Consider the following 17,702-nt stretch of genomic DNA (forward strand, 5'->3'; position numbering starts at 1 on the left):
AGAGAGAGAGAGAGAGAGAGAGAGAGAGAGAGTGTGTCTGAGAGAGAGAGTGTGTCTGGGAGAGAGAGTGTGTCTGAGAGAGAGAGTGTGTCTGAGAGAGAGAGTGTGTCTGAGAGAGAGTGTCTGACAGTGTGTCTGAGAGAGAGAGTGTGTCTGAGAGAGAGAGTGTGTCTGAGAGAGTCTGAGAGAGAGTGTGTCTGAGAGAGAGTGTGTCTGAGAGAGAAAGAGAGAGTGTGTCAGAGAGAGAGAGAGAGTGTGTCAGAGAGAGAGAGAGTGTGTGTCAGAGAGAGAGTGTGTGTCTGATAGAGTGTGTCTGAGAGAGAGAGAGAGAGAGAGTGTGTCTGAGAGAGAGAGTGTGTCTGAGAGAGAGAGTGTGTCTGAGAGAGAGAGTGTGTCTGAGAGAGAGAGTGTGTCTGAGAGAAAGTGTCTGACAGTGTGTCTGAGAGAGAGAGTGTGTCTGAGAGAGAGAGTGTGTCTGAGAGAGTCTGAGAGAGAGTGTGTCTGAGAGAGAGTGTGTCTGAGAGAGAAAGAGAGAGTGTGTCAGAGAGAGAGAGAGTGTGTCAGAGAGAGAGAGAGTGTGTCAGAGAGAGGGAGAGTGTGTGTCTGAGAGAGTGTGTCTGAGAGAGAGAGAGTGTGTCTGAGAGAGAGTGTATCTGAGAGAGAGAGAGTGTGTGTCAGAGAGAGAGAGAGTGTGTCAGAGAGAGAGAGAGAGAGTGTGTCTGAGAGAGAGAGTGTGTCTGAGAGAGAGTGTGTGTCTGAGAGAGAGAGAGTGTGTGTCTGAGAGAGAGTGTGTCTGAGAGAGAGTGTGTCTGAGAGAGTGTGTCTGAGAGAGAGAGAGTGTGTCTGAGAGAGAGAGTGTGTGTTTGAGAGGGAGAGTGTGTCAGAGAGAGAGTGTGTCAGAGAGAAAGAGAGTGTGTCAGAGAGAGAGAGTGTGTCAGTGAGAGAGAGTGTGTCTGAGAGAGAGAGTGTGTCTGAGAGAGAGAGAGAGAGAGAGAGAGATAGAGAGTGTGTGTCTGAGAGGGAGAGTGTGTCAGAGAGAGTGTGTCTGAGAGAGAGAGAGTGTGTCTGAGAGAGAGAGTGTGTCTGAGAGAGAGAGAGAGAGAGAGAGAGAGAGAGAGAGTGTGTCTGAGAGGGAGAGTGTGTCAGAGAGAGTGTGTCAGAGAGAGAGAGAGAGAGAGTGTCTGAGAGAGAGTGTGTCTGAGAGAGTCTGAGAGAGAGAGAGTGTGTCTGAGAGAGAGTGTGTCTGAGAGAGAGAGAGAGAGGAGAGTGTGTGTCAGAGAGAGAGAGAGAGAGAGTGTGTCAGAGAGAGAGAGAGAGAGAGGTGTGTCAGAGAGAGGGAGAGTGATTGTCTGAGAGAGTGTGTCTGAGAGAGAGAGAGTGTGTCTGAGAGAGAGTGTATCTGAGAGAGAGAGAGTGTGTCAGAGAGAGAGAGAGTGTGTCAGAGAGAGAGAGAGAGAGAGTGTCTGAGAGAGAGTGTGTGTCTGAGAGAGAGTGTGTGTCTGAGAGAGAGAGTGTGTGTGTCTGAGAGAGAGTGTGTCTGAGAGAGAGTGTGTCTGAGAGAGAGTGTGTCTGAGAGAGAGTGTGTCTGAGAGAGAGAATGTGTCTGAGAGAGAGAGAGTGTGTCTGAGAGGGAGAGAGAGTGTGTCTGAGAGAGAGAGTGTGTCTGAGAGAGTCTGAGAGAGAGAGAGAGTGTGTCTGAGAGAGTGTGTCTGAGAGAGAGAGTGTCAGAGAGAGAGAGAGAGTGTGTCAGAGAGAGAGAGTGTCAGAGAGAGAGAGAGTGTGTGTCAGAGAGAGGGAGAGTGTGTGTCTGAGAGAGTGTGTCTGAGAGAGAGTGTGTCTGAGAGAGAGTGTATCTGAAAGAGAGAGAGAGTGTGTCAGAGAGAGAGAGAGTGTGTCAGAGAGAGAGAGAGAGAGAGAGAGAGAGAGAGTGTCTGAGAGAGAGAGTGTGTCTGAGAGAGAGTGTGTGTCTGAGAGAGAGAGTGTGTGTCTGAGAGAGAGTGTGTCTTGAGAGAGAGTGTGTCTGAGAGAGAGTGTGTCTGAGAGAGAGTGTGTCTGAGAGAGAGAGAGAGAGAGAGAGAGAGAGTGTCTGAGAGAGAGAGAGTGTGTCTGAGAGGGAGAGTGTGTCAGAGAGAGAGTGTGTCAGAGAGAAAGAGAGTGTGTCCGAGAGAGAGAGTGTGTCAGTGAGAGAGAGTGTGTCTGTCAGAGAGAGAGAGTGTGTGTCAGAGAGAGAGAGAAGTGTGTGTCAGAGAGAGAGAGAGAGTGTGTCAGAGAGAGGGAGAGTGTGTGTCTGAGAGAGTGTGTCTGAGAGAGAGAGAGAGTGTGTCTGAGAGAGAGTGTATCTGAGAGAGAGAGAGAGTGTGTCAGAGAGAGAGAGAGTGTGTCAGAGAGAGAGAGAGAGAGAGAGAGAGAGAGAGAGAGAGTCTGAGAGAGAGAGTGTGTCTGAGAGAGAGTGTGTGTCTGAGAGAGAGAGTGTGTGTCTGAGAGAGAGTGTGTCTGAGAGAGAGTGTGTCTGAGAGAGTGTGTGTCTGAGAGATAGTGTGTCTGAGAGAGAGAATGTGTCTGAGAGAGAGTGTGTCTGAGAGAGAGAGAGTGTGTCTGAGAGGGAGAGAGAGTGTGTCTGAGAGAGAGAGTGTGTCTGAGAGAGTCTGAGAGAGAGAGAGAGAGTGTCTGAGAGAGTGTGTCTGAGAGAGAGAGAGAGAGTGTGTGTCAGAGAGAGAGAGAGTGTGTCAGAGAGAGAGAGAGAGAGAGAGAGAGAGAGAGAGAGTGTGTGTCTGAGAGAGTGTGCCTGAGAGAGAGAGAGTGTGTCTGAGAGAGAGTGTGTCTGAGAGAGAGAGTGTGTCTGAGAGAGTCTGAGAGAGAGAGAGAGTGGTGTTTGAGAGAGAGTGTGTCTGAGAGAGAGAGTGTGTCTGAGAGAGAGTGTGTGTCTGAGAGAGAGAGAGAGAGAGAGAGAGAGTGTGTCTGAGAGAGAGTGTGTCTGAGAGAGAGTGTGTGTCTGGGAGAGAGAGAGAGTGTGTCAGAGAGAGAGAGTGTGTCTGAGAGAGTGTTTCTGAGAGAGAGTGTGTCTGAGAGAGTCTGGGAGAGGAGAGAGAGTGTGTCTGAGAGAGAGTGTGTCTGCGAGAGAGAGAGAGAGAGAGAGAGAGAGTGTGTGTGTCAGAGAGAGAGAGAGAGTGTCAGAGAGAGAGAGAGAGAGAGAGTGTGTGTCAGAGAGAGAGAGTGTGTGTGTCTGGGAGAGTGTGTCTGAGAGAGAGAGAGAGAGAGAGAGAGAGTGTGTCTGAGAGAGAGTGTGTCTGAGAGAGAGAGAGAGAGTGTGTCTGAGAGAGTCTGAGAGAGAGAGAGAGAGAGAGAGAGTGTGTCTGAGAGAGAGTGTGTCTGAGAGAGAGAGAGAGTGTCAGAGAGAGAGAGTGTGTATCTGAGAGAGAGAGAGAGTGTGTCTGAGAGAGAGAGAGTGTGTCTGAGAGAGAGTGTGTGTCTGAGAGAGAGGAGTGTGTGTCTGAGAGAGAGTGTGTCTGAGAGAGAGTGTGTCTGAGAGAGAATGTGTCTGAGAGAGAGAGTGTGTCTGAGAGAGAGAGAGAGAGAGAGAGTGTGTCTGAGAGAGAGAGAGTGTGTCTGAGAGGGAGAGTGTGTCAGAAAGAGAGAGTGTGTCAGAGAGAGAGAGAGTGTCAGAGAGAGAGAGTGTGTCTGAGAGAGAGTGTGTCTGAGAGAGTGTGTCTGAGAGAGAGAGAGTGTGTCTGAGAGAGAGAGTGTGTGTTTGAGAGGGAGAGTGTGTCAGAGAGAGAGTGTGTCAGAGAGAAAGAGAGTGTGTCAGAGAGAGAGAGTGTGTCAGTGAGAGAGAGTGTGTCTGAGAGAGAGAGTGTGTCTGAGAGAGAGGAGAGAGAGAGAGAGAGATAGAGAGTGTGTGTCTGAGAGGGAGAGTGTGTCAGAGAGAGTGTGTCTGAGAGAGAGAGAGTGTGTCTGAGAGAGAGAGTGTGTCTGAGAGAGAGAGGAGAGAGAGAGAGAGAGAGAGAGAGAGAGTGTGTCTGAGAGGGAGAGTGTGTCAGAGAGAGTGTGTCAGAGAGAGAGAGAGAGAGAGTGTCTGAGAGAGAGTGTGTCTGAGAGAGTCTGAGAGAGAGAGAGAGTGTGTCTGAGAGAGAGTGTGTCTGAGAGAGAGAGAGAGAGAGAGAGAGAGTGTGTGTCAGAGAGAGAGAGAGAGTGTGTCAGAGAGAGAGAGAGAGAGTGTGTCAGAGAGAGGGAGAGTGATTGTCTGAGAGAGTGTGTCTGAGAGAGAGAGAGTGTGTCTGAGAGAGAGTGTATCTGAGAGAGAGAGAGTGTGTCAGAGAGAGAGAGAGTGTGTCAGAGAGAGAGAGAGAGAGAGTGTCTGAGAGAGAGTGTGTGTCTGAGAGAGAGTGTGTGTCTGAGAGAGAGAGTGTGTGTGTCTGAGAGAGAGTGTGTCTGAGAGAGAGTGTGTCTGAGAGAGAGTGTGTCTGAGAGAGAGTGTGTCTGAGAGAGAGAATGTGTCTGAGAGAGAGAGAGTGTGTCTGAGAGGGAGAGAGAGTGTGTCTGAGAGAGAGAGTGTGTCTGAGAGAGTCTGAGAGAGAGAGAGAGTGTGTCTGAGAGAGTGTGTCTGAGAGAGAGAGTGTCAGAGAGAGAGGAGAGAGTGTGTCAGAGAGAGAGAGTGTCAGAGAGAGAGAGAGTGTGTGTCAGAGAGAGGGAGAGTGTGTGTCTGAGAGAGTGTGTCTGAGAGAGAGTGTGTCTGAGAGAGAGTGTATCTGAAAGAGAGAGAGAGTGTGTCAGAGAGAGAGAGAGTGTGTCAGAGAGAGAGAGAGAGAGAGAGAGAGAGAGAGAGTGTCTGAGAGAGAGAGTGTGTCTGAGAGAGAGTGTGTGTCTGAGAGAGAGAGTGTGTGTCTGAGAGAGAGTGTGTCTTGAGAGAGAGTGTGTCTGAGAGAGAGTGTGTCTGAGAGAGAGTGTGTCTGAGAGAGAGAGAGAGAGAGAGAGAGAGAGAGTGTCTGAGAGAGAGAGAGTGTGTCTGAGAGGGAGAGTGTGTCAGAGAGAGAGTGTGTCAGAGAGAAAGAGAGTGTGTCCGAGAGAGAGAGTGTGTCAGTGAGAGAGAGTGTGTCTGTCAGAGAGAGAGAGTGTGTGTGTCAGAGAGAGAGAGAAAGTGTGTGTCAGAGAGAGAGAGAGAGTGTGTCAGAGAGAGGGAGAGTGTGTGTCTGAGAGAGTGTGTCTGAGAGAGAGAGAGAGTGTGTCTGAGAGAGAGTGTATCTGAGAGAGAGAGAGAGTGTGTCAGAGAGAGAGAGAGAGTGTGTCAGAGAGAGAGAGAGAGAGAGAGAGAGAGAGAGAGAGTCTGAGAGAGAGAGTGTGTCTGAGAGAGAGTGTGTGTCTGAGAGAGAGAGTGTGTGTCTGAGAGAGAGTGTGTCTGAGAGAGAGTGTGTCTGAGAGAGTGTGTGTCTGAGAGATAGTGTGTCTGAGAGAGAGAATGTGTCTGAGAGAGAGTGTGTCTGAGAGAGAGAGAGTGTGTCTGAGAGGGAGAGAGAGTGTGTCTGAGAGAGAGAGTGTGTCTGAGAGAGTCTGAGAGAGAGAGAGAGAGTGTCTGAGAGAGTGTGTCTGAGAGAGAGAGAGAGAGTGTGTGTCAGAGAGAGAGAGAGAGAGAGTGTGTCAGAGAGAGAGAGAGAGAGAGAGAGAGAGAGAGAGAGAGTGTGTGTCTGAGAGAGTGTGCCTGAGAGAGAGAGAGTGTGTCTGAGAGAGAGTGTGTCTGAGAGAGAGAGTGTGTCTGAGAGAGTCTGAGAGAGAGAGAGAGTGTGTTTGAGAGAGAGTGTGTCTGAGAGAGAGAGAGTGTGTCTGAGAGAGAGTGTGTGTCTGAGAGAGAGAGAGAGAGAGAGAGTGTGTCTGAGAGAGAGTGTGTCTGAGAGAGAGTGTGTGTCTGGGAGAGAGAGAGAGTGTGTCAGAGAGAGAGAGTGTGTCTGAGAGAGTGTTTCTGAGAGAGAGTGTGTCTGAGAGAGTCTGGGAGAGAGAGAGAGTGTGTCTGAGAGAGAGTGTGTCTGCGAGAGAGAGAGAGAGAGAGAGAGAGAGAGAGAGTGTGTGTGTCAGAGAGAGAGAGAGAGTGTCAGAGAGAGAGAGAGAGAGAGAGTGTGTGTCAGAGAGAGAGAGTGTGTGTGTCTGGGAGAGTGTGTCTGAGAGAGAGAGAGAGAGAGAGAGAGTGTGTCTGAGAGAGAGTGTGTCTGAGAGAGAGAGAGAGAGTGTGTCTGAGAGAGTCTGAGAGAGAGAGAGAGAGAGAGAGTGTGTCTGAGAGAGAGTGTGTCTGAGAGAGAGAGAGAGTGTCAGAGAGAGAGAGTGTGTATCTGAGAGAGAGAGAGAGTGTGTCTGAGAGAGAGAGAGTGTGTCTGAGAGAGAGTGTGTGTCTGAGAGAGAGTGTGTGTCTGAGAGAGAGTGTGTCTGAGAGAGAGTGTGTCTGAGAGAGAATGTGTCTGAGAGAGAGAGTGTGTCTGAGAGAGAGAGAGAGAGAGAGAGTGTGTCTGAGAGAGAGAGAGTGTGTCTGAGAGGGAGAGTGTGTCAGAAAGAGAGAGTGTGTCAGAGAGAGAGAGAGTGTCAGAGAGAGAGAGTGTGTCAGTGAGAGAGAGTGTATCTGAGAGAGAGAGAGTGTGTCTGAGAGAGAGAGAGTGTATGTCTGAGAGGGAGAGTGTGTCAGAGAGAGTGTGTCTGAGAGAGAGAGAGTGTGTCTGAGAGAGAGAGAGAGTGTGTCTGAGAGAGAGAGTGTGTGTGTCTGGGAGAGTGTGTCTGAGAGAGAGAGAGAGAGAGAGAGAGTGTGTCTGAGAGAGAGTGTGTCTGAGAGAGAGAGAGAGAGAGAGTGTGTCTGAGAGAGTCAGAGAGAGAGAGAGAGTGTGTGTCAGAGAGAGAGAGTGTGTGTGTCTGGGAGAGTGTGTCTGAGAGAGAGAGAGAGAGAGAGAGAGAGAGAGAGTGTGTGTCTGAGAGAGAGTGTGTCTGAGAGAGTCTGAGAGAGAGAGAGAGAGTGTGTCTGAGAGAGAGTGTGTCTGAGAGAGAGAGAGAGTGTCAGAGAGAGAGAGTGTGTATCTGAGAGAGAGAGAGAGTGTGTCTGAGAGAGAGAGAGTGTGTCTGAGAGAGAGTGTGTGTCTGAGAGAGAGTGTGTGTCTGAGAGAGAGTGTGTCTGAGAGAGAGTGTGTCTGAGAGAGAATGTGTCTGAGAGAGAGAGTGTGTCTGAGAGAGAGAGAGAGAGAGAGAGAGAGAGTGTGTCTGAGAGAGAGAGAGTGTGTCTGAGAGGGAGAGTGTGTCAGAAAGAGAGAGTGTGTCAGAGAGAGAGAGAGTGTCAGAAAGAGAGAGTGTGTCAGTGAGAGAGAGTGTATCTGAGAGAGAGAGAGTGTGTCTGAGAGAGAGAGAGTGTATGTCTGAGAGGGAGAGTGTGTCAGAGAGAGTGTGTCTGAGAGAGAGAGAGTGTGTCTGAGAGAGAGAGAGAGTGTGTCTGAGAGAGAGTGTGTCTGAGAGAGAGTGTGTCTGAGAGAGTGTGTGTCTGAGAGATAGTGTGTCTGAGAGAGAGAATGTGTCTGAGAGAGAGTGTGTCTGAGAGAGAGAGAGTGTGTCTGAGAGGGAGAGAGAGTGTGTCTGAGAGAGAGAGTGTGTGTCAGAGAGAGGGAGAGTGTGTGTCTGAGAGAGTGTGTCTGAGAGAGAGTGTGTCTGAGAGAGAGTGTATCTGAAAGAGAGAGAGAGTGTGTCTGAGAGAGAGAGAGAGAGAGAGAGTGTCTGAGAGAGAGAGAGTGTGTCTGAGAGGGAGAGTGTGTCAGAGAGAGAGTGTGTCAGAGAGAAAGAGAGTGTGTCCGAGAGAGAGAGTGTGTCAGTGAGAGAGAGTGTGTCTGTCAGAGAGAGAGAGTGTGTGTGTCAGAGAGAGAGAGAAAGTGTGTGTCAGAGAGAGAGAGAGAGTGTGTCAGAGAGAGGGAGAGTGTGTGTCTGAGAGAGTGTGTCTGAGAGAGAGAGAGAGTGTGTCTGAGAGAGAGTGTATCTGAGAGAGAGAGAGAGTGTGTCAGAGAGAGAGAGAGTGTGTCAGAGAGAGAGAGAGAGAGAGAGAGAGAGAGAGAGAGTCTGAGAGAGAGAGTGTGTCTGAGAGAGAGTGTGTGTCTGAGAGAGAGAGTGTGTGTCTGAGAGAGAGTGTGTCTGAGAGAGAGTGTGTCTGAGAGAGTGTGTGTCTGAGAGATAGTGTGTCTGAGAGAGAGAATGTGTCTGAGAGAGAGTGTGTCTGAGAGAGAGAGAGTGTGTCTGAGAGGGAGAGAGAGTGTGTCTGAGAGAGAGAGTGTGTCTGAGAGAGTCTGAGAGAGAGAGAGAGAGTGTCTGAGAGAGTGTGTCTGAGAGAGAGAGAGAGAGAGAGTGTGTGTCAGAGAGAGAGAGAGAGAGAGTGTGTCAGAGAGAGAGAGAGATAGAGAGAGAGAGTGTGTGTCTGAGAGAGTGTGCCTGAGAGAGAGAGAGTGTGTCTGAGAGAGAGTGTGTCTGAGAGAGAGAGTGTGTCTGAGAGAGTCTGAGAGAGAGAGAGAGTGTGTTTGAGAGAGAGTGTGTCTGAGAGAGAGAGAGTGTGTCTGAGAGAGAGTGTGTGTCTGAGAGAGAGAGAGAGAGAGTGTGTGTCTGAGAGAGAGTGTGTCTGAGAGAGAGTGTGTGTCTGGGAGAGAGAGAGAGTGTGTCAGAGAGAGAGAGTGTGTCTGAGAGAGTGTTTCTGAGAGAGAGTGTGTCTGAGAGAGTCTGGGAGAGAGAGAGAGTGTGTCTGAGAGAGAGTGTGTCTGCGAGAGAGAGAGAGAGAGAGAGAGAGAGAGTGTGTGTCAGAGAGAGAGAGAGAGTGTCAGAGAGAGAGAGAGAGAGAGAGTGTGTGTCAGAGAGAGAGAGTGTGTGTGTCTGGGAGAGTGTGTCTGAGAGAGAGAGAGAGAGAGAGAGTGTGTCTGAGAGAGAGTGTGTCTGAGAGAGAGAGAGAGAGTGTGTCTGAGAGAGTCTGAGAGAGAGAGAGAGAGAGAGTGTGTCTGAGAGAGAGTGTGTCTGAGAGAGAGAGAGAGTGTCAGAGAGAGAGAGTGTGTATCTGAGAGAGAGAGAGAGTGTGTCTGAGAGAGAGAGAGTGTGTCTGAGAGAGAGTGTGTGTCTGAGAGAGAGTGTGTGTCTGAGAGAGAGTGTGTCTGAGAGAGAGTGTGTCTGAGAGAGAATGTGTCTGAGAGAGAGAGTGTGTCTGAGAGAGAGAGAGAGAGAGAGAGAGTGTGTCTGAGAGAGAGAGAGTGTGTCTGAGAGGGAGAGTGTGTTAGAAAGAGAGAGTGTGTCAGAGAGAGAGAGAGTGTCAGAGAGAGAGAGTGTGTCAGTGAGAGAGAGTGTATCTGAGAGAGAGAGTGTATGTCTGAGAGGGAGAGTGTGTCAGAGAGAGTGTGTCTGAGAGAGAGAGAGTGTGTCTGAGAGAGAGAGAGAGTGTGTCTGAGAGAGAGAGTGTGTGTGTCTGGGAGAGTGTGTATGAGAGAGAGAGAGAGAGAGAGAGAGAGTGTGTCTGAGAGAGAGTGTGTCTGAGAGAGAGAGAGAGAGTGTGTCTGAGAGAGTCAGAGAGAGAGAGAGAGAGTGTGTGTCAGAGAGAGAGAGTGTGTGTGTCTGGGAGAGTGTGTCTGAGAGAGAGAGAGAGAGAGAGTGTGTCTGAGAGAGAGTGTGTCTGAGAGAGTCTGAGAGAGAGAGAGAGAGAGAGTGTGTCTGAGAGAGAGTGTGTCTGAGAGAGAGAGAGAGTGTCAGAGAGAGAGAGTGTGTATCTGAGAGAGAGAGAGAGTGTGTCTGAGAGAGAGAGAGTGTGTCTGAGAGAGAGTGTGTGTCTGAGAGAGAGTGTGTGTCTGAGAGAGAGTGTGTCTGAGAGAGAGTGTGTCTGAGAGAGAATGTGTCTGAGAGAGAGAGTGTGTCTGAGAGAGAGAGAGAGAGAGAGAGAGTGTGTCTGAGAGAGAGAGAGTGTGTCTGAGAGGGAGAGTGTGTCAGAAAGAGAGAGTGTGTCAGAGAGAGAGAGAGTGTCAGAGAGAGAGAGTGTGTCAGTGAGAGAGAGTGTATCTGAGAGAGAGAGAGTGTGTCGGAGAGAGAGAGAGTGTATGTCTGAGAGGGAGAGTGTGTCAGAGAGAGTGTGTCTGAGAGAGAGAGAATGTGTCTGAGAGAGAGAGTGTGTCTGAGAGAGAGTGTGTCTGAGAGAGAGTGTGTCTGAGAGAGTGTGTGTCTGAGAGATAGTGTGTCTGAGAGAGAGAATGTGTCTGAGAGAGAGTGTGTCTGAGAGAGAGAGAGTGTGTCTGAGAGGGAGAGAGAGTGTGTCTGAGAGAGAGAGTGTGTCTGAGAGAGTCTGAGAGAGAGAGAGAGAGTGTCTGAGAGAGTGTGTCTGAGAGAGAGAGAGAGAGAGAGAGAGAGAGAGAGAGAGAGAGTGTGTGTCAGAGAGAGAGAGAGAGAGAGAGAGAGTGTCAGAGAGAGAGAGAGAGAGAGAGAGAGAGAGAGAGTGTGTCTGAGAGAGAGAGTGTGTCTGAGAGAGAGAGTGTGTCTGAGAGAGAGAGTGTGTCTGAGAGAGAGAGTGTGTCTGAGAGAGAGTGTCTGAGAGTGTGTCTGAGAGAGAGAGTGTGTCTGAGAGAGAGAGTGTGTCTGAGAGAGTCTGAGAGAGAGTGTGTCTGAGAGAGAGTGTGTCTGAGAGAGAAAGAGAGAGTGTGTCAGAGAGAGAGAGAGAGTGTGTCAGAGAGAGAGAGAGTGTGTCAGAGAGAGGGAGAGTGTGTGTCTGAGAGAGTGTGTCTGAGAGAGAGAGAGTGTGTCTGAGAGAGAGTGTATCTGAGAGAGAGAGAGTGTGTGTCAGAGAGAGAGAGAGTGTGTCAGAGAGAGAGAGAGAGAGAGAGAGAGAGAGAGAGTGTGTCTGAGAGAGAGAGTGTGTCTGAGAGAGAGTGTGTGTCTGAGAGAGAGAGAGTGTGTGTCTGAGAGAGAGTGTGTCTGAGAGAGAGTGTGTCTGAGAGAGTGTGTCTGAGAGAGAGAGAGTGTGTCGGAGAGAGAGAGTGTGTGTCTGAGAGGGAGAGTGTGTCAGAGAGAGAGTGTGTCAGAGAGAAAGAGAGTGTGTCAGAGAGAGAGAGTGTGTCAGTGAGAGAGAGTGTGTCTGAGAGAGAGAGTGTGTCTGAGAGAGAGAGAGAGAGAGAGAGAGAGAGAGAGAGAGAGAGAGAGAGAGAGAGAGAGTGTGTGTCTGAGAGGGAGAGTGTGTCAGAGAGAGTGTGTCTGAGAGAGAGAGAGTGTGTCTGAGAGAGAGAGTGTGTCTGAGAGAGAGAGAGAGAGAGAGAGAGAGAGTGTGTCAGAGAGAGAGAGAGAGTGTGTCTGAGAGAGTGTGTCTGAGAGAGTCTGAGAGAGAGAGAGAGTGTGTGTCTGAGAGAGAGTGTGTCTGAGAGAGAGAGAGAGAGAGTGTGTGTCAGAGAGAGAGAGAGAGTGTGTCAGAGAGAGAGAGAGAGTGTGTCAGAGAGAGGGAGAGTGTGTGTCTGAGAGAGTGTGTCTGAGAGAGAGAGAGTGTGTCTGATAGAGAGTGTATCTGAGAGAGAGAGAGTGTGTCAGAGAGAGAGAGAGTGTGTCAGAGAGAGAGAGAGTGTCTGAGAGAGAGTGTGTGTCTGAGAGAGAGTGTGTGTCTGAGAGAGAGAGTGTGTGTCTGAGAGAGAGTGTGTCTGAGAGAGAGTGTGTCTGAGAGAGAGTGTGTCTGAGAGAGAGAGTGTGTGTCTGAGAGAGAGTGTGTCTGAGAGAGAGTGTGTCTGAGAGAGTGTGTGTCTGAGAGATAGTGTGTCTGAGAGAGAGAATGTGTCTGAGAGAGAGTGTGTCTGAGAGAGAGAGAGTGTGTCTGAGAGGGAGAGAGAGTGTGTCTGAGAGAGAGAGTGTGTCTGAGAGAGTCTGAGAGAGAGAGAGTGTCTGAGAGAGTGTGTCTGAGAGAGAGAGAGAGAGAGTGTGTGTCAGAGAGAGAGAGAGAGAGTGTGTCAGAGAGAGAGAGAGAGAGAGAGAGTGTGTGTCTGAGAGAGTGTGCCTGAGAGAGAGAGAGTGTGTCTGAGAGAGAGTGTGTCTGAGAGAGAGAGTGTGTCTGAGAGAGTCTGAGAGAGAGAGAGAGTGTGTTTGAGAGAGAGTGTGTCTGAGAGAGAGAGAGTGTGTCTGAGAGAGAGTGTGTGTCTGAGAGAGAGAGAGAGAGAGAGAGAGAGAGAGTGTGTCTGAGAGAGAGTGTGTCTGAGAGAGAGTGTGTGTCTGGGAGAGAGAGAGTGTGTGTCAGAGAGAGAGAGTGTGTCTGAGAGAGTGTTTCTGAGAGAGAGTGTGTCTGAGAGAGTCTGGGAGAGAGAGAGTGTGTCTGAGAGAGAGTGTGACTGCGAGAGAGAGAGAGAGAGAGAGAGAGAGTGTGTGTGTCAGAGAGAGAGAGTGTCAGAGAGAGAGAGAGAGAGAGAGAGAGTGTGTGTCAGAGAGAGAGAGTGTGTGTGTCTGGGAGAGTGTGTCTGAGAGAGAGAGAGAGAGAGAGAGTGTCTGAGAGAGAGTGTGTCTGAGAGAGAGAGAGAGAGTGTGTCTGAGAGAGTCTGAGAGAGAGAGAGAGAGTGTGTCTGAGAGAGAGTGTGTCTGAGAGAGAGAGAGAGTGTCAGAGAGAGAGAGTGTGTATCTGAGAGAGAGAGAGAGTGTGTCTGAGAGAGAGAGAGTGTGTCTGAGAGAGAGTGTGTGTCTGAGAGAGAGTGTGTGTCTGAGAGAGAGTGTGTCTGAGAGAGAGTGTGTCTGAGAGAGAATGTGTCTGAGAGAGAGAGTGTGTCTGAGAGAGAGAGAGAGAGAGAGAGTGTGTCTGAGAGAGAGAGAGTGTGTCTGAGAGGGAGAGTGTGTCAGAAAGAGAGAGTGTGTCAGAGAGAGAGAGAGTGTCAGAGAGAGAGAGTGTGTCAGTGAGAGAGAGTGTATCTGAGAGAGAGAGAGTGTGTCTGAGAGAGAGAGAGTGTATGTCTGAGAGGGAGAGTGTGTCAGAGAGAGTGTGTCTGAGAGAGAGAGAGTGTGTCTGAGAGAGAGAGAGAGTGTGTCTGAGAGAGAGAGTGTGTGTGTCTGGGAGAGTGTGTCTGAGAGAGAGAGAGAGAGAGAGAGTGTGTCTGAGAGAGAGTGTGTCTGAGAGAGAGAGAGAGAGTGTGTCTGAGAGAGTCAGAGAGAGAGAGAGAGAGTGTGTGTCAGAGAGAGAGAGTGTGTGTGTCTGGGAGAGTGTGTCTGAGAGAGAGAGAGAGAGAGAGAGAGAGAGAGAGTGTGTCTGAGAGAGAGTGTGTCTGAGAGAGTCTGAGAGAGAGAGAGAGAGAGAGTGTGTCTGAGAGAGAGTGTGTCTGAGAGAGAGAGAGAGTGTCAGAGAGAGAGAGTGTGTATCTGAGAGAGAGAGAGAGTGTGTCTGAGAGAGAGAGAGTGTGTCTGAGAGAGAGTGTGTGTCTGAGAGAGAGTGTGTGTCTGAGAGAGAGTGTGTCTGAGAGAGAGTGTGTCTGAGAGAGAATGTGTCTGAGAGAGAGAGTGTGTCTGAGAGAGAGAGAGAGAGAGAGAGAGAGAGAGAGAGAGTGTGTCTGAGAGAGAGAGAGTGTGTCTGAGAGGGAGAGTGTGTCAGAAAGAGAGAGTGTGTCAGAGAGAGAGAGAGTGTCAGAGAGAGAGAGTGTGTCAGTGAGAGAGAGTGTATCAGAGAGAGAGAGAGTGTGTCTGAGAGAGAGAGAGTGTATGTCTGAGAGGGAGAGTGTGTCAGAGAGAGTGTGTCTGAGAGAGAGAGAGTGTGTCTGAGAGAGAGAGAGAGAGTGTGTCTGAGAGAGAGAGAGAGTGTGTCTGAGAGAGAGTGTGTCTGAGAGAGAGTGTGTCTGAGAGAGTGTGTGTCTGAGAGATAGTGTGTCTGAGAGAGAGAATGTGTCTGAGAGAGAGTGTGTCTGAGAGAGAGAGAGTGTGTCTGAGAGGGAGAGAGAGTGTGTCTGAGAGAGAGAGTGTGTCTGAGAGAGTCTGAGAGAGAGAGAGAGAGTGTCTGAGAGAGTGTGTCTGAGAGAGAGAGAGAGAGAGAGAGAGAGAGAGAGTGTGTGTCAGAGAGAGAGAGAGAGAGAGAGAGAGTGTCAGAGAGAGAGAGAGAGAGAGAGAGAGAGAGAGTGTGTGTGTCTGAGAGAGAGAGTGTGTCTGAGAGAGAGAGTGTGTCTGAGAGAGAGAGTGTGTCTGAGAGAGAGAGTGTGTCTGAGAGAGAGTGTCTGAGAGTGTGTCTGAGAGAGAGAGTGTGTCTGAGAGAGAGAGTGTGTCTGAGAGAGTCTGAGAGAGAGTGTGTCTGAGAGAGAGTGTGTCTGAGAGAGAAAGAGAGAGTGTGTCAGAGAGAGAGAGAGAGTGTGTCAGAGAGAGAGAGAGTGTGTCAGAGAGAGGGAGAGTGTGTGTCTGAGAGAGTGTGTCTGAGAGAGAGAGAGTGTGTCTGAGAGAGAGTGTATCTGAGAGAGAGAGAGTGTGTGTCAGAGAGAGAGAGAGTGTGTCAGAGAGAGAGAGAGAGAGAGAGAGAGAGAGAGTGTGTCTGAGAGAGAGAGTGTGTCTGAGAGAGAGTGTGTGTCTGAGAGAGAGAGAGTGTGTGTCTGAGAGAGAGTGTGTCTGAGAGAGAGTGTGTCTGAGAGAGTGTGTCTGAGAGAGAGAGAGTGTGTCGGAGAGAGAGAGTGTGTGTCTGAGAGGGAGAGTGTGTCAGAGAGAGAGTGTGTCAGAGAGAAAGAGAGTGTGTCAGAGAGAGAGAGTGTGTCAGTGAGAGAGAGTGTGTCTGAGAGAGAGAGTGTGTCTGAGAGAGAGAGAGAGAGAGAGAGAGAGAGAGAGTGTGTGTCTGAGAGGGAGAGTGTGTCAGAGAGAGTGTGTCTGAGAGAGAGAGAGTGTGTCTGAGAGAGAGAGTGTGTCTGAGAGAGAGAGAGAGAGAGAGAGAGAGAGAGAGAGTGTGTCAGAGAGAGAGAGAGAGTGTGTCTGAGAGAGTGTGTCTGAGAGAGTCTGAGAGAGAGAGAGAGTGTGTGTCTGAGAGAGAGTGTGTCTGAGAGAGAGAGAGAGAGAGAGTGTGTGTCAGAGAGAGAGAGAGAGTGTGTCAGAGAGAGAGAGAGAGTGTGTCAGAGAGAGGGAGAGTGTGTGTCTGAGAGAGTGTGTCTGAGAGAGAGAGAGTGTGTCTGATAGAGAGGTGTATCTGAGAGAGAGAGAGTGGTGGTCAGAGAGAGAGAGAGTGTGTCAGAGAGAGAGAGAGTGTCCTGAGAGAGAGTGTGTGTCTGAGAGGAGAGTGTGTGTCTGAGAGAGAGAGTGTGTGTCTGAGAGAGAGTGTGTCTGAGAGAGAGTGTGTCTGAGAGAGAGTGTGTCTGAGAGAGAGTGTGTCTGAGAGGAGAGAATGTGTCTGAGAGAGAGAGAGTGTGTCTGAGAGGGAGAGAGAGTGTGTCTGAGAGAGAGAGTGTGTCTGAGAGAGTCTGAGAGAGAGAGAGTGTGTCTGAGAGAGTGTGTCTGAGAGAGAGAGTGTCAGAGAGAGAGAGAGAGAGTGTGTCAGAGAGAGAGAGAGAGAGAGAGAGAGTGTGTCAGAGAGAGAGAGAGTGTGTGTCAGAGAGAGGGAGAGTGTGTGTCTGAGAGAGTGTGTCTGAGAGAGAGAGAGTGTGTCTGAGAGAGAGTGTATCTGAGAGAGAGAGAGAGTGTGTCAGAGAGAGAGAGAGTGTGTCAGAGAGAGAGAGAGAGAGAGAGACAGAGAGTGTCCGAGAGAGAGAGTGTGTCTGAGAGAGTGAGAGAGAGAGTGTGTGTGTCTGAGAGAGAGTGTGTCTGAGAGAGAGTGTGTCTGAGAGAGAGTGTGTCTGAGAGAGAGTGTGTCTGAGAGAGAGAGAGAGAGAGAGAGTGTCTGAGAGAGAGAGAGTGTGTCTGAGAGGGAGAGTGTGTCAGAGAGAGAGGTGTGTCAGAGAGAAAGAGAGTGTGTCAGAGAGAGAGAGTGTGTCAGTGAGAGAGAGTGTGTCTGAGAGAGAGAGTGTGTATGAGAGAGAGAGAGAGAGCGTGTGTGTCTGAGAGGGAGAGTGTGTCAGAGAGAGTGTGTCTGAGAGAGAGAGAGAGTGTGTCTGAGAGAGAGAGTGTGTCTGAGAGAGAGAGAGAGAGAGAGAGAGTGTGTCAGAGAGAGAGAGAGTGTGTCTGAGAGAGAGAGTGTGTCTGAGAGAGTCTGAGAGAGAGAGTGTGTCTGAGAGAGAGTGTGTCTGAGAGAGAGAGAGAGAGAGAGAGTGTGTCAGAGAGAGAGAGAAAGTGTGTGTCAGAGAGAGAGAGAGAGAGTGTGTCAGAGAGAGAGAGAGTGTGTGTCAGAGAGAGGGAGAGTGTGTGTCTGAGAGAGTGTGTCTGAGAGAGAGAGAGAGTGTGTCTGAGAGAGAGTGTATCTGAGAGAGAGAGAGTGTGTCAGAGAGAGAGAGTGTGTCAGAGAGAGAGAGAGAGAGAGAGAGAGAGTGTCTGAGAGAGAGAGTGTGTCTGAGAGAGAGTGTGTGTCTGAGAGAGAGAGAGTGTGTGTCTGAGAGAGAGTGTGTCTGAGAGAGAGTGTGTCTGAGAGAGTGTGTGTCTGAGAGATAGTGTGTCTGAGAGAGAGGAATGTGTCTGAGAGAGAGTGTGTCTGAGAGAGAGAGAGTGTGTCTTGAGAGAGAGAGTGTGTCTGAGAGAGTCTGAGAGAGAGAGAGAGAGTGTCTGAGAGAGAGAGAGAGAGAGAGTGTGTGTGTCCTGAGAGAGTGTGCCTGAGAGAGAGAGTGTGTGTCTGAGAGAGAGTGTGTCTGAGAGAGAGAGTGTGTCTGAGAGAGTCTGAGAGAGAGAGAGAGAGAGTGTGTCTGAGAGAGAGTGTGTCTGAGAGAGAGAGAGTGTGTCTGAGAGAGAGAGAGTGTGTCTGAGAGAGAGTGTGTGTCTGAGAGAGAGAGAGAGAGAGTGTGTCTGAGAGAGAGTGTGTGTCTGGGAGAGAGAGAGTGAGAGAGTCAGAGAGAGAGAGAGAGAGAGTGTGTCAGAGAGAGAGAGAGAGAGAGAGAGAGAGTGTGTTCTGAGAGAGTGTGCCTGAGAGAGAGAGAGTGTGTCTGAGAGAGAGTGTGTCTGAGAGAGAGAGTGTGTCTGAGAGAGTCTGAGAGAGAGAGAGAGTGTGTCTGAGAGAGAGTGTGTCTGAGAGAGAGAGAGTGTGTCTGAGAGAGAGTGTGTGTCTGAGAGAGAGAGAGAGAGAGAGAGAGAGAGAGAGTGTGTCTGAGAGAGAGTGTGTCTGAGAGAGAGTGTGTGTCTGGGAGAGAGAGAGAGTGTGTCAGAGAGGAGAGTGTGTCTGAGAGAGTGTTCTGAGAGAGTGTGTCTGAGAGATGGTGGGAGAGAGAGAGAGTGTGTCTGAGAGAGAGTGTGTCTGCGAGAGAGAGAGAGAGTGTGTGTCAGAGAGAGAGAGAGTGTCAGAGAGAGAGAGAGAGAGTGTGTGTGTCAGAGAGAGAGAGTGTGTGTGTCTGGAGAGTGTGTCTGAGAGAGAGAGAGAGAGTGTGTCCTGAGAGAGAGTGTGTCTGAGAGAGAGAGTGTGTCTGAGAGAGTCTGAGAGAGAGAGAGAGAGAGAGTGTGTCTGAGAGAGAGTGTGTCTGAGAGAGAGAGAGAGTGTCAGAGAGAGAGAGTGTGTATCTGAGAGAGAGAGTGTGTCTGAGAGAGAGAGAGTGTGTCTGAGAGAGAGTGTGTGTCTGAGAGAGAGTGTGTGTCTGAGAGAGAGTTTGTCTGAGAGAGAGTGTGTCTGAGAGAGAGTGTGTCTGAGAGAGAATGTG

The sequence above is a fragment of the Ascaphus truei genome, chromosome 7, assembly GCF_040206685.1.
Source record: "Ascaphus truei isolate aAscTru1 chromosome 7, aAscTru1.hap1, whole genome shotgun sequence".
In the NCBI taxonomy this organism is placed as follows: Eukaryota; Metazoa; Chordata; class Amphibia; order Anura; family Ascaphidae; genus Ascaphus; species Ascaphus truei.